Here is a 12,674-nt window from a genome sequence, read left to right as displayed (position 1 = left end):
CCCGTGTGCGCGAGGCTCTATGCCTCTTGGGGGAAGCGGGCAGGACGGATTTGCTGCGGGACGATGCGCGGGTAAGGCCACTGTGCCGCGCTGCAGATGGCGCCGCGGCGGCGGTAGCGGCTTGTGAGCCGCTGCATTCTCGCGCGAGGAGGGAGGATGGGGCGGGGGCGAGGGGAGGAGCAGCGCGCGGGCGAGGGGAGGAGCAGCGCGCGTTGGCAGCCAGCAGGCGGCTGGGGTGCCGAGGCGGGGAGGGGGATCGGGCAAGAAGCGCGGCGGCCGAAGGAAGGCGCCGCTTCAGTTTGTGGAGGGAGCAGGGGGGCTGGGGGGGTGGGCGGAGTCGGGGAGGCGAGCGGGAGGCCGGCGGGGGGGGGCATTGAGGGGGAAGGGGCCTGCAAAGGACAAGAGGGTCGGGGGTGCCCAGAAGTCGAGAAGGAGTGCCAGGCTGGGGGGGGTGGCGGGGGGACAGGGGCCAAGGACAAGGTGAGCAGGAAGGGGGGTGCACGGGGGGGAGGGGATGCCACAGGAGCACCTATATGCCAGAAGGTGGAGAGGGGAGGGGGGAGGGGGGCGGACCGGGGCGCTGAGGGGGAGGAGGGAGCAGGGGGGCAAGGGGGAGGGGTGGGTGGTTCGCCCTTGCTGCTGATTAACGAATCGGAGGAGGGGGAGGGGGCGGGGGGAGGATGAGAGCGGGCTGGACTGGGGGTCATCATCGGAGGAGGACGCGGTCGGGCCTAGTAGGCCGGTGTCGCCGCAGGGAGGAGGGGTGCGGGGCAGGGAGGGGGTCTGGCAGAGTGGGCGGGGGTGGGGCAGGGGGGAGGAGAGGCCGAGGGGACTGGGGGCGGACGGGGGTTGGGGGAGGGGAAGGGGGAGGGGGTGTTTCGGTGAGTGGGGTCACGGGGGGGTAGCGGGGGTAGCGGGGGTGGGTCGAGGGGGTGCGAGGCTTGTGGGGGTTCGATGGTAGGCACGTGGTGCGGCCTGGGGGATGCGGGGGGCTGGGGGTGGGGGGGCGACCGGCACGGCGGGGAGGACATTTGGTGGCATGGGAGAGAGGTGCGCCAGGAGTTTGGGGGGGCGAAGGCGGTGATTTTGCCTCGGCATGCTGGACTTCCCCGCTTTTTTCTTGGCAGGAGCAGTTGGCAAGGGGCTCGGGTGAGCAGCATGCGACTCCAACCCGCCGAGAGGGTGGGCCGGCTCTGCCTAGTACGGGCGGTCGCGCTCCAACGAGGGACCATGTACGTGATGACAGCGGACGGCAGGGCCATAGGTCTCCAACGCCCCCCTCCTGATGGGTCGATCCGGCCACAGGGGGACGGGGATGGAGCAGCAATTTGGCAGGCTACTCAGATTACCAAGCGGAGGGCAGGAGCAGAGGGAGTGTGGATTTAGGGACACCGATGACGGCGTGCAGGGACAAGGCAGGTCTGAGCAGGGTGCACACAGGAGGGGTCTTGGTGGAAGGAGATGGAGGTGGAGAGATGGAGTCAGAGGAGGAGGGGGAGCTTTGGGAGGGGGAGGGGGAGGCGAGTAATTTTGTTGGCAGTGTTTTAAAGGTGCGCCCCCGGCAGACGGTGCCGGAAGTGACGGCCCCCCCCAGCGGAACTGGTTAGGCGGCGGGATCCGGTGAGGGCGCCAGCCTTGACGCCAGGTAAGACCGGTGCACGGTTGGGGAGTGGCTTGGGCGGGCCTCATGGAGGCCAGGCGGCTGGGGGTGTGGATGGCAGATGCCAGGTGTCGGTGGGGACGGATGCTGGGGGAGGGGATGAGGTGAGATTGGTGAAGGGCAGGTATGTGATGGATGCCGGGGTGTGTACGGAGGCGGCGGGTGACGCGGTGTCGGTGAGCACGGGGACGGGAGAGGCGGCGAAGTCCGGAGGGCCGGCGGCGTCTAGCGGCGGGGCGAAGGAGAGCTGTGAAGTGCCGGTCAGGAAGCTGGCGTACATGGGGGTGGCAAAGCCACTGGGGGCGCATTTGTCACTGGCAACTAGAGAGAAGATCTGGAAGGGGGAGTATGTGGAGATTTTGAATTTGCTCCACAGGGAGTTGATGGCCAAAGAGGGGTCACAGGAGGAGGACCAGGAGTTAGCCAGGCGACCTAAGGTGCCGGTTACCATTGAGAATTGGTCGGCGGCTTTCCTGATACTGTGTACTCCGAAAAGTACCCCGACAGGGCGGTCGCACTGTTCAAGTACATGGACGGGGTGCGGCGGGCGCAAGTGACGTACGGAGGTAATGCTTGGTCGCATTACGATGAAGAGTTTCGGGCGTGCATGGCATCGGATCCGGAGGCGAAGTGGGGAGAGTTGGATGCGGACTTGTACCGGCAGACAATGAGTGGGGCAAAATTTGGCCGCACCATCTACACGGCCAGCGGGTTGCCGCTGGCGCCGCCCCCCTTTTCAGCCCGCCCCACCCGTGGGGGTTTGGGGGCTGGGGGAGCCGGGAGTACTCACAGCGTCGGGGCCTGCTGGGACTTCAACAGGGGTTCCTGTCTCCGGCAGTCGTGCCGTTTCCGGCACAAATGCTCCACGTGCGGGAGGCGCCGCCCCCTCTCCCCCCAGTGGAGGAGAGGGAGCCGCAGGGGGGGGGAGTACCTTGGGAAAAGGCTCGTACACTGGTTAGGCTGGACCGACTGGAACCTCTTTTGGCGGCTTATCCGCGGGCGGACAATGCATCCGTGCTGCGTCAGGGTTTCAGGGAGGGTTTCCGGTTGGGATACGAGGGTCCGCGGATCGCTCGATGGGCTGAGAACCTGAAGTCTGTGAACGCGCACAGAGGTATCGTCCGGGAGAAGCTTTTCAAGGAGGTGAAGGAGGGGAGGATGGTGGGGCCTTTTGAGGAGGTACCATTGCCAGATTTGACCATTTCACCAATTGGGGTGGTCCCGAAAAAGGAGCCGGGTCAATTCCGGCTGATTCAACATCTCTCATGGCCGGAGGGCACGTCGGTGAACGACTGTATCTCAGCAGAGTTGGCGTCGGTGTCGTACTCGTCCGTGGACGTCGCGAGGAGGTTGGTGATGACGGCAGGTCGGGGGGCGCTCATAGCGAAATGCGATGTAAAATCGGCGTTTCGGTTGCTGCCGGTACATCTGGCGGATCATCAGTTGCTGGGGATCCAGTTTGACGGCTGCATTTTTGTGGATAGAGCGCTTCCCATGCGGTGCTCCGTGTCGTGTGCTTTGTTTGAGAGATTCAGCTCCTTCTTGCAGTGGGTTTTTTCCTGGCGCACAGGCTCTGAGGCGATAACGCATTACCTGGATGACTTCTTCCTGGTGGGTCGGCCCGGCTCGACGGACTGCCAGCAGTGACTGGACAGTTTTACGGACCTGATGGGTTACCTGGGGGTTCCTTTGGCGCCAGAGAAGACGCAAGGTCCCAGCACGGTGCTGTCGTTCCTCGGGATAGAGCTCGACTCAGCGGCCATGGAAGCACGCCTACAGGCTGAAAAGCGGGTGGTGATGATGGACTTGGTGAAGGGCATGTTGGCCAGGCGAAAGGTGACGGTGCGAGAGGTGCAGGTGTTGCAGGGGCATTTGAACTTCGCGTGCCGCGTGGTGCGGGCGGGGCGGACTTTTTGACGGCGACTGGGGTTGGTCTTGTCCGGGTTGACACTGCCCCATCATCTTGTACGCCTATCGGCGGGCTCGAGAGAGGACCTGAGCATGTGGCTGGCTTTTCTGGGGCCTTTCAATGGAGTGCCCATGGCGCCCTCGGAAGACTGGGAGTGGGACGTGACAATGTCATCGGACGGGGCGGGAGTCGGAGGTTTTGGACTCTACTGGACAGGCAGGTGGTGCGCGGAGCAATGGCCAGAGCAATGGCAGGCGGAGGGTAGGAGCATTGCGTTTTTGGAGCTGTTCCCGTTGGTGGTGGCTGTGACAGTGTGGGCTCAGGAGTTGGCGCACTAGCGTGTTTTGTTCAGGGTGGACAATATGTTGGTGGTGCAGGTGGTGAACCAGCAGTCCGCGAGGGAGGCCCAAGTGCTGAAGTTGATGCGCGTTTTCGTCTTGAGGTGTTTGGAGCACGATATTTTGTTCCAGGCTCAACATGTGCCGGGAGTGAACAATGACATTGCAGATGCTTTGTCTCGTTCACAGTGGCAGAGGTTCCATGGGCTAGCCACGGAGGCAGCGGTGGACAAGACACAGGTGCCGGAGGAGCTGTGGTTGGTGGGAGAGCGCGGGTCGTTCAGTTGGTGAGGTTGTCCCTGGCAGCGTCCACGTGGAGGAGTTATGAGCAGGCTTGGCTGGAGTTTCTACGTTTTGGAGCGGTAAGGCAGCGCGGCCAGTGGCGTCGGGAGGAACAGGTGGTGCAGTTCATGCTGGGTTTAATGGACAAAGGACTGGCGAGAGTGACGATCGCAGGAAAACTGGCAGGGGTGGCTTTCATGGGCAAGCTCTGGTGGGGTTATGCACCTTCGGCGGGAGAGTTGGGGGGGCGTCTTCTGGAGGGTTGGGAGAGGGAGAAAGGGGCTCGGGCGCGGCAGAGAAGGCCAATCACGGAGGCGATGTTGGAGGGTTTGGTGTGCCGTTTACCGGTAGTATTCAGGGACCAGGCGGAGACGGTGTTGTTTTCCACGCTGATGTCATGGATGTTTTTTGGAGCCTTTCGGGTGTCAGAGTTGGTAGGGTTGAAAGGACGTCCTGGGGGGAGGTGGAGTTGCGCGGTCGGGAGGTGGCGGTGTGGCTTCGACGGTCCAAGACAGATCAGCGTGGAGAGGGTACTTGGGAGGTGTTGGGTCCTGGGGGATCGGAGGCGGTGTGTCCGGCGGAATGGGGGAAAAGGCTGGCGGCCGGACGGGTGCAGGATGGTGCGGAGGTCTTTGGCAGGAGAGAGGTCGGTCGGGTGACAGCTACGCAGTTGCTGTGGGTCCTGCGGCATGCCCTACAGTCTATGGGTGAGGACCCGAAGGAATTCGGGACGCATTCCTTTCGCATTGGGGCGGCGACGGAGGCGGCGCGAAAGGGTTGGGGGAAGGAGGAGATTAAGAAGCTGGGACGCTGGAAATCAGACTGCTATAAGACATATGTCAGGATGCGGGGGGTAGAGATGGAGTAGACTTGAAGCTTGGGCTCGTTGCGTACATATGTATCTTTGCAGATGCAGTGGCCGGGCCTACTGCGGCAGCGATGAGCATATACGTGGTGGGCCATTCCTTTGTAAAGAGAGCGGAGAGGGCCGAATGGGAGAAACACAGGAACCTCAATCTGGAATTGGATGAGCAGTTGTTTAGGTGTCATTGGAGGGGAAAAGGGGGCATGCGTTGGCACGAGTTGGTGCCGGTTTTGAACAATGTTGTGCGGGGGGGGTCTGTCCGGATGTGGTAGTCATCCATTTGAGTGAAAATGATTTGGTGCAGTGTAAGGGACTGGCACTGGTGAAACAAAGGAGGAGGGATTTGCTGGAGATCAGGAGACAGTGGGCGGGGTGTTATGTCATTTGGTCGGAATTCATACCCAGGAGGTGTTGGAGAGGGGCGGAGAGACCAGGGGCTATTGACAAGACTCGAAGGAAGATTAACAGGGAGATGCGGGCCTTTTGTGAGAATGAGGGATTCGGTAGAATGGAGCACCCGGAGCTGAGATATGGGGCGGTCTACTTTTTCATGGAGGATGGAGTGCATTTATCGAGATACGGGATGGAGCTCTATATTGTGCAGCTGAAGGAGGCAGTGGATCAGGCTGTAGGGGTGCGCAGGTATCCAAAGGTGCAGGGGTCCTAGGGAGAGGGTCGAAAGCCGTATGGGGCTTTCGAGTGGCTCTTTTTCCTAGTTAAAAGGGGGGGTAGGATAGGAGGAATGAGTTTTCCTGGCAGAGGGGGAGGGAGTGTACATATGGCAGGTGTTTAAACAGTTGAGGCAGGCATTTGGGTAAATTGGTACTGATGTTTATGTTGTTGGCGGGGAACTGTTCAGGGGTGGGGGTGGGGGGTTTGGTCAGGTATATGTATATTTAGTTAGGCCTAGTTTTGTATGGCAAAGGCCAAGGATGTGGTATATTTTCAGGATGTACCTGTTTCCCAATAAAGCGCCCTTTATCACACCTTACATCTGTCTCCGGTCGGTTCTTCCCCTCCCCGTCACCCGATGGGCCCCAATGGGGCTTTTGCGGGTGGTGGCCGACCAGAGGGAGGCTCGCCCCCCCGGGGATTTTGGCGCCCCGGGAGGAAGGGTGAGGGGAGGAATTAGCCGGGGGAGAGGAAGGGTGATTGGGCTGGTTGGTCTAGCCCGGGGGGAATTGGGCTGCTTTGGGCTCTTTTTGGGCTAGTGCCTTTAAGAGCGGCCATTTTGGGTCACTGTGCACCATTTCGTGGGACAGTGACCCAGCAGCCGGGGGGCAGGTTAATCGTTGTCCCGCCCACCCTCCCTTTAGGACATGTTTTGGTGGGGGTTCTCTGGGGGCATGTCATGGGTCCTGATCGTTCCGGGTGGGTAAAAAGGGGTTTTGTTGGGAGCAGGTGCTTTCTTGGTTAGGGTTGGCTGGATGTGTTGTCGCTGGGAGCAGGTGCTGGAAATTTATGTAGGGTGGCGCTTTTTCCTAGTTAAAAGGGGGGGTAGGATAGGAGGAATGAGTTTTCCTGGCAGAGGGGGAGGGAGTGTACATATTGCAGGTGTTTAAACAGTTGAGGCAGGCGTTTGGGTAAATTGGTACTGATGTTTATGTTGTTGGCGGGGAACTGTTTAGGGGTGGGGGTGGGGGGTTTGGTCAGGTATATGTATATTTAGTTAGGCCTAGTTTTGTATGGCAAAGGCCAAGGATGTGGTATATTTTCAGGATGCACCTGTTTCCCAATAAAGCGGCCTTTATCACACCTTACATCTGTCTCCGGTCGGTTCTTCCGCTCCCCGTCTCCCGATGGGCCCCAATGGAGCCTATCCCGCCGCTGCACCACACTGAGCCTGAAGAGCATTGAGCAGAGCTACAGTCTGTAAAGTTTAAAAACTATCAATACCTCAGTGAGCCACGCAGCAGCCTCTCCACGACCTCTCGTCTCCGACTAGGTCCGGTCGCAGGGCAGCGGCATGATGAGGCACTGTGACCACTTCAGCAGAGGCAGCGGTGCAAGCACTGGCTGCCGCTCAAACGAAAGAAACAAATTTATAAATGCCGCTTGCTTGCACTGCGGCCCCGCCCACCTCAGGAGTAACTTAACTTTCTGTCTATCCTCTCAGGAAATCGAACACTGTCACAAGAATGCAGCAGCCGCAGTCAATGCAACACCCAGCTAAAGCTCTGCAGCTGAGATCCCCAGGCCAGGTTAATGTAACTTGAAAGGGCAGCATTGCGCAGTTTGCAGACTAGTACAGTGTCAGTCCATAGTCTGCCCAGTGCTTAATTTGAGCCGACTCTGCCGCAGCAGCGCCAGCGCGTGGTCCGTGCTCCCATTGTTTGCTGAAATGACTGCTACTTTAACTTAATGTACTATAGCCCGACGCACACAAGGAAGAAGCGAAAGTGCTATAATGCGTGACTTTGCATTTTAGTGTGGTGATGCGGATTACCACTCTAGAATGCTTTATTCTAACGCCTGGTGCATGGTACTTGGCAGGGCTGCCGCCAATAGTGGAACCAGCCATTGAGTTAACCCACCCCCACTTGGCAGTAGCGCATTGGGTGCAGTGGCACCAGGGCCCAAGTAACTGATGGACCCTTTAGTCAAATTATTGGCCTTTTTCACTACCAAAGCTGGTGTAGTAGGGGTGGAGAGCGAGGGGGCTAAAGTCTCCTTTTGTAGTCTTATATAGCAGGAACTCAACCCGAAGGTATCAGAGCGCTTTACATGACCACCAGTTGCACTACAGATGGACAAATTCATTTGTTTTCAGCATGGGGAGATTACGTGATTTGCCTAGAATCACAAGATGTTTTAGCCTCCCGCCAGACTCGTACCTGGTTCCCCAGCTTCAAAGTCGGCCTCTCTAGCCGTTAAGCCACATCCTCTTTGTTTTAGGGCCCTTGGTATCCACATTTTAATTTCCCTGCCTGCTATTTGCGAATACAGTATGAACTCCTCCTTTTTTAACATTTATGATGAGATGTGTGTCAGCGTGGAAGGGGTAGTGATTTCAAACCTCTATACTTCCTCTCTAAGAGAACAATGGGGTCACTTTATACCAGTCTGCAAACTTTTGCATGTGCCTTAAAACCTTAAAAGTTGGTGCTAACACCCCTTACCACCATGATACACCACAGCAGGGGCGGCTCCTCAGTAATGGCGGAGGACCGTTGCCCCACTCGTCAGTCAGTCACAGAAAAAATAAATGATAATAAAATATATTTAATTTTTCTGTGACTGGCTCTGGCATGCATGAAGGGAGAGGCCATGACAGGCAGATGGGGAGCACTTAGAAGTGCACATGCAAGTGTGGCCGGCCATCCTAGGTGGCCAAACAGACATGCACACTTCTATTTCTCCTACCCAGCTGTGTTCACAGCGGGATGGAAACTAGCTGCAGGCTACAGGGCAGTGTCTGAGTGGCAGAGCAAGCAGCTCAGGCCAATCCTGGTGTATCTCTCATAGCATGACAGCAGTGTCTGGATTGGCTGGGCAGCCTCTGCCTTTCCTGTTCCTTTCCCGTCCCCTCCCCCTGCCTTCCCCATCGTTCCCCGCACTCCGACCTTCATGTTGTGGCGGACCGCCACTGCACCACAGAGATCACATCAGGCAGACCATTCCACAGACATCCACACAGTTCAAAGACGCCAAATAATACTGGCCTAAGAGAGATGCAAGCAGTTGGTAAAAGTTCTTAGGCAGAGCTGTGTGGCGTCAGAATCACAGAGCCAGTGCTCATTTAACAGGACCCTGCTACCAGCCACAGCAGCGGTTTAAGGTCATTAGAAGTTTGGGAATAGTGATCCTGAGTGCGGGGTCATTTAGGCTGGATAGTGACGTGTATTTATAGTGCTACAAGGTCCTAGACTGCGTCTGAAAACACAATGACTGCCATTCGTCATTTTAAAATTGCACAGTATGTAGAGTAGCGTAAAGTGCAGTGGTTCAAAGTAGTTGGTGTAAGTGTAGTGATGTTGGGTGCATAGGTTTTGAGTAAAGTGGTGTAGAGTTTGGCTTAGAGTGCAGTGGTTTAGAGTACAGTGACATAGCATAGACTGCAGTGGCATGGAGAGGAGTAGAGTGACGTAGAGTGCTGTGGCATACAGTGCAGCAGTGTTGAGTAGATTGTTTCAGAGTACAGTGGATTGGTGCAGGGTAGAGTATAGGGGTGCAGGGTAGGGCGCAGTGGCATAGAGTAGAGCAGTGTAGAGTAGAGTAGCACAGCATTGATGCAGCAGAGTAGAGTGAAGTGGCGCAGAGTGAAGTAGAGTGGGCGTCTGGTGGCATAGAGTGCAGTGGTGTAGAGCAGATTGTTTCAGAGTAGAGTGAAGTGTTGTAGAGCGGAGTGTTGCAGGGTAGTGTGAAGTGCTGGAGGGTAGAGTGGAGTGGTACAGAGTAGTGGCATTGAGTACACTGGCTAAGAGTGCAGTTTTGCACAGTGGAGTGGAGTAGTGTGGAGAGGTGCAGAGTGGAGTGGCCTAGACTGGAATGGTTTAGAGTGCAGTTGTGCACAGCAGATTAGAGTGGCTTGGAGTGCATTGTGTAGAGTGCAGAGGTGGTGCAGGATAGAAGTGAAGTAGAGTACAGTGGTGCAGAATAGAGTGGTGTAGTGTGCAGTGACGTAGAGTGCAGAGGCATAGAGTAGAATGTTGTAAAGTATAGTGGCATAAAGTGCAGCGGTGCAAAACAGTTGGCATAGGTACATGGCTTAGGGTGCATTGGTTTTGAGTAAAGTGGTGTAGAGTGAATTGGCACAGAGTGCAGTGGTTTAGAGTAGAGTGGTGTAATGTAGAGTGACGCAGCGTAGAGTGGAGTGGCACAAAGTGGCACAGTGTGCAGTGCAGTGACGTAGAGTAGATTGTTTCAGAGTAGAGCGAAGTGGTGTAGAGTGGAGCAGTGAAGGGTAGAGTGCAGTGTTGCAGAGTGGAGTGCTGTAGAATGCAGTGACTAAGAGTGCAGTGGTGCATAGTAGAGTGGGCTAGAGTGCCTTGCCTTAGAGTGGAGTGGTGCAGACTAGAGTGGCATATAGTGAAGTGACATAGAGTACAGTGTCAGAGTGCAATGTTGCACAGTAGATTAGAGCGGTTTAGAGTGTATTGGCATAGAGTGCAGAATAGTGGCGGAGAGTGGGGTAGAGTAGAGTCTAGTGGCATAGAGTAGAGTGGCACAGAGTGAGTGAGAGAGTTCAATGGCAGAGAGTTCAGTGACAGAGTCAGGTGCTGCAGAGTAGAGTGTTGTAGAGTGCAATGGAGTAAACTAGAGTGGCTTAGAGTGCATTTGTGAAGAGTGCAGTGGCAAACAGTAGTGGAGAGTAAAGTGACTGAGAGAGTACAATGGTGCAGAGTAGAGTGGTGTAGAGTGCAGTGGCATAGAGTAGAGTATAGTGGCATACAGTGCAGTGGTGCAGAGTAGATTGGCATAGAGTGCAGAAGCATAAGGTGTATTGGTTTTGAGTAAAGTGCTGTAGAGTGCATTGGCATAGAGTGGAGTGGCATGTTGTGGACTGCCATGGTGTGGAGTGTCACAGCGTGCAATAGAGTGGCATGGACTGCAGTGGCAGAGTAGATTGTTTCAGAGTAGAGTGAAGTGTCATAGTGTGCAGTGGTGCAGAGTAGATTAGAGTGGTTTAGAGTGGATTGGCATAGAGTGCAGTTGTGTAGTGTTTGGTGATGTAGTGTTTAGTGATGTAGAGTTCAGTGATGTAGAGTGACATAAAGTAGAGTGGCAGAGAGTGCATTATTTCAGCGTCTATTGTCGTAGAGTTCTGTGGTGTATAGTAGAGTGGCGTAGAGTGAAGTGACGCTGAGTAGAGTGGCGGAGAGTGCAGTGGCACAGAGTAAAGTGCAGTCGTGTGGAGTGGAATAAAGTGGCATAGAGTGCAGTGACTTAGAGTATAGTGGCGTAGAGTGCTTTGGTGCAGAATAGATTGGCGCAGAGAGCATTGGTTCTGTGTAAATTGGTGTAGAGTGCAGTGGCATAGAGTGAAGTGTTGCAGAGTAGGGTTTAGAGTGCAGTGGTGCGGAGTAAAGTAGAGTGCAGTGGCGAGGAGTGCAGTGGTGCATAGTAAAGTAGTGTGGGGTTGATTGCATTGACATAGAGTAGAGTGGAGTGGTGTTGGAGTAAAGAAGCGTAGAGTGGAGTAGTGCAGAGAAGAGAGGCATAGAGTGCAGTAGTGCCGAGAAGAGAGGCATAGAATACAGTAGTGCAGAGAAGAGTGCTGTGATGCAGATCGGAGTGGTGCAGTGGTGCAGTAGAGTGCAGTGGTGCAGAGTGGAGTGGAGTAACATGGAGTATGCATGGTATGGCAGCACACTGCCATTACAGACAACACATCTTCAATTGAAATGATCTTTACATTTGCTCTCACATACACTTCTACTACTAAAAGTATACAGCGCACAAATCATAATGTGCGGAAATGTCATCACCCTATGTATTGATTCGATCATCAGCACAGTTCATTTACAGACATTTACGTTTTGTTGTGTGCTGGAAAATAAACATAACACCTTTACTGCTTTCCTCAATCGGCCCCCAGTAGCCAGCATGCTCCTCACATAAATCCTCTCACTTTGAAATCAGACAACAAAGAATAAGCCCCAAGTTCCCTGCAAGACACAGCCTGACACTTGACCTCTGTCTTTGAATGCACAGCAAATGTGACAAGACAAGAACAAGATTTAAAGGTCTGTTTACAGAAAGCGAGTTTGTGGAAGAATACAGTAAACAAGGTTTGGGCAACGGAAGGATTGAACTCGAGCGGGACAGACTAAAGCAAATCAAGCCAGCAAATAGAAAGCCAGAAAATGTGAGTTATAAACCGCAAAGCTAATGGTAAGCAACAGGCAGAATACATTTCTAGGTCAACTTTATGAAATCCCCCAAGATGTCTTTAGCAAACCTGCACTGCAACCTAAAAACATCCTAAAGCAACCCTGGGCTGCCCGTAGGAGTCATAGGTACAGTCTCCAGAGAGGATAAGAAAGAGAGGGTTACCTGTCAGCTTGTGGGTGACGTCTGAATGCTGCAGACTCTCATGCCAGTATATATGGCCTCCCTGGCATGTTTGCACTCTGCCCAAAAAACTAGTGCATGAGTAGTGCCAAGATTCACCCAGCCATGAGCTAAGGTGTGGTTTACAAGTTTAATATGTTTTCTAAATAAGGGGACAGCACATCTTTATTACAAGCAAACATTGAGAGCTCTGCTGTGACGGAGTAAAGCTGCCAGGGCTGCCGAGTGACTTCCTTTCACCTACAAAAATGTCAGATTCCACAGAACTGAAATAAAAGTGCTGTGGACAACTCAGAGGGAGCAGCTGCCAGGAAGAAGGAATTAATGAATGACAAACGAGGCCCACTACATTGGAACCCAGTGTTTGTGCTGGCAGATGTAGTGGTGACAACCTAGGTGTCTTCTGAAAAAAGAAATACATCAGCATGTTTTCTTAATAGCAGGTAAAGACATTCGTTGATTATCTGCCTTCTTTCGAATGTTTGGACATTTCATAAAAATATCCTATTTCTAGCTCAAATGGATCAGAAGAAAGCATATGGAATACAATGCAGCATTTGATCCTTTGCAAAAAAAATTATTTCTGACAAAATGTTACAAACCCAT

The 12,674-nt window shown here is 54.6% G+C and overlaps 1 protein-coding gene across 1 annotated transcript in view; it reads right to left on the bottom strand.

The window, feature by feature from the left end:
* Positions 1 to 12,087, bottom strand: part of LOC147724850 (fucolectin-4-like) — an 84,847-nt gene extending 72,760 nt beyond the window's left edge. The window contains exon 1 of the mRNA XM_086966342.1: positions 12,051 to 12,087. The gene's annotated coding sequence lies outside the window, so the exon portion shown is untranslated. The remainder of the gene's footprint in view (positions 1 to 12,050) is intronic.
* Positions 12,088 to 12,674: the final 587 nt, after the last annotated feature.

The sequence above is a fragment of the Lissotriton vulgaris genome, chromosome 4_1 (assembly GCF_964263255.1).
Source record: "Lissotriton vulgaris chromosome 4_1, aLisVul1.2, whole genome shotgun sequence".
Lineage (NCBI taxonomy): Eukaryota > Metazoa > Chordata > Amphibia > Caudata > Salamandridae > Lissotriton > Lissotriton vulgaris.
The sequence above is the reverse complement of the archived record's forward strand: the minus strand, read 5'-3'. Positions and strand labels throughout refer to the sequence as shown.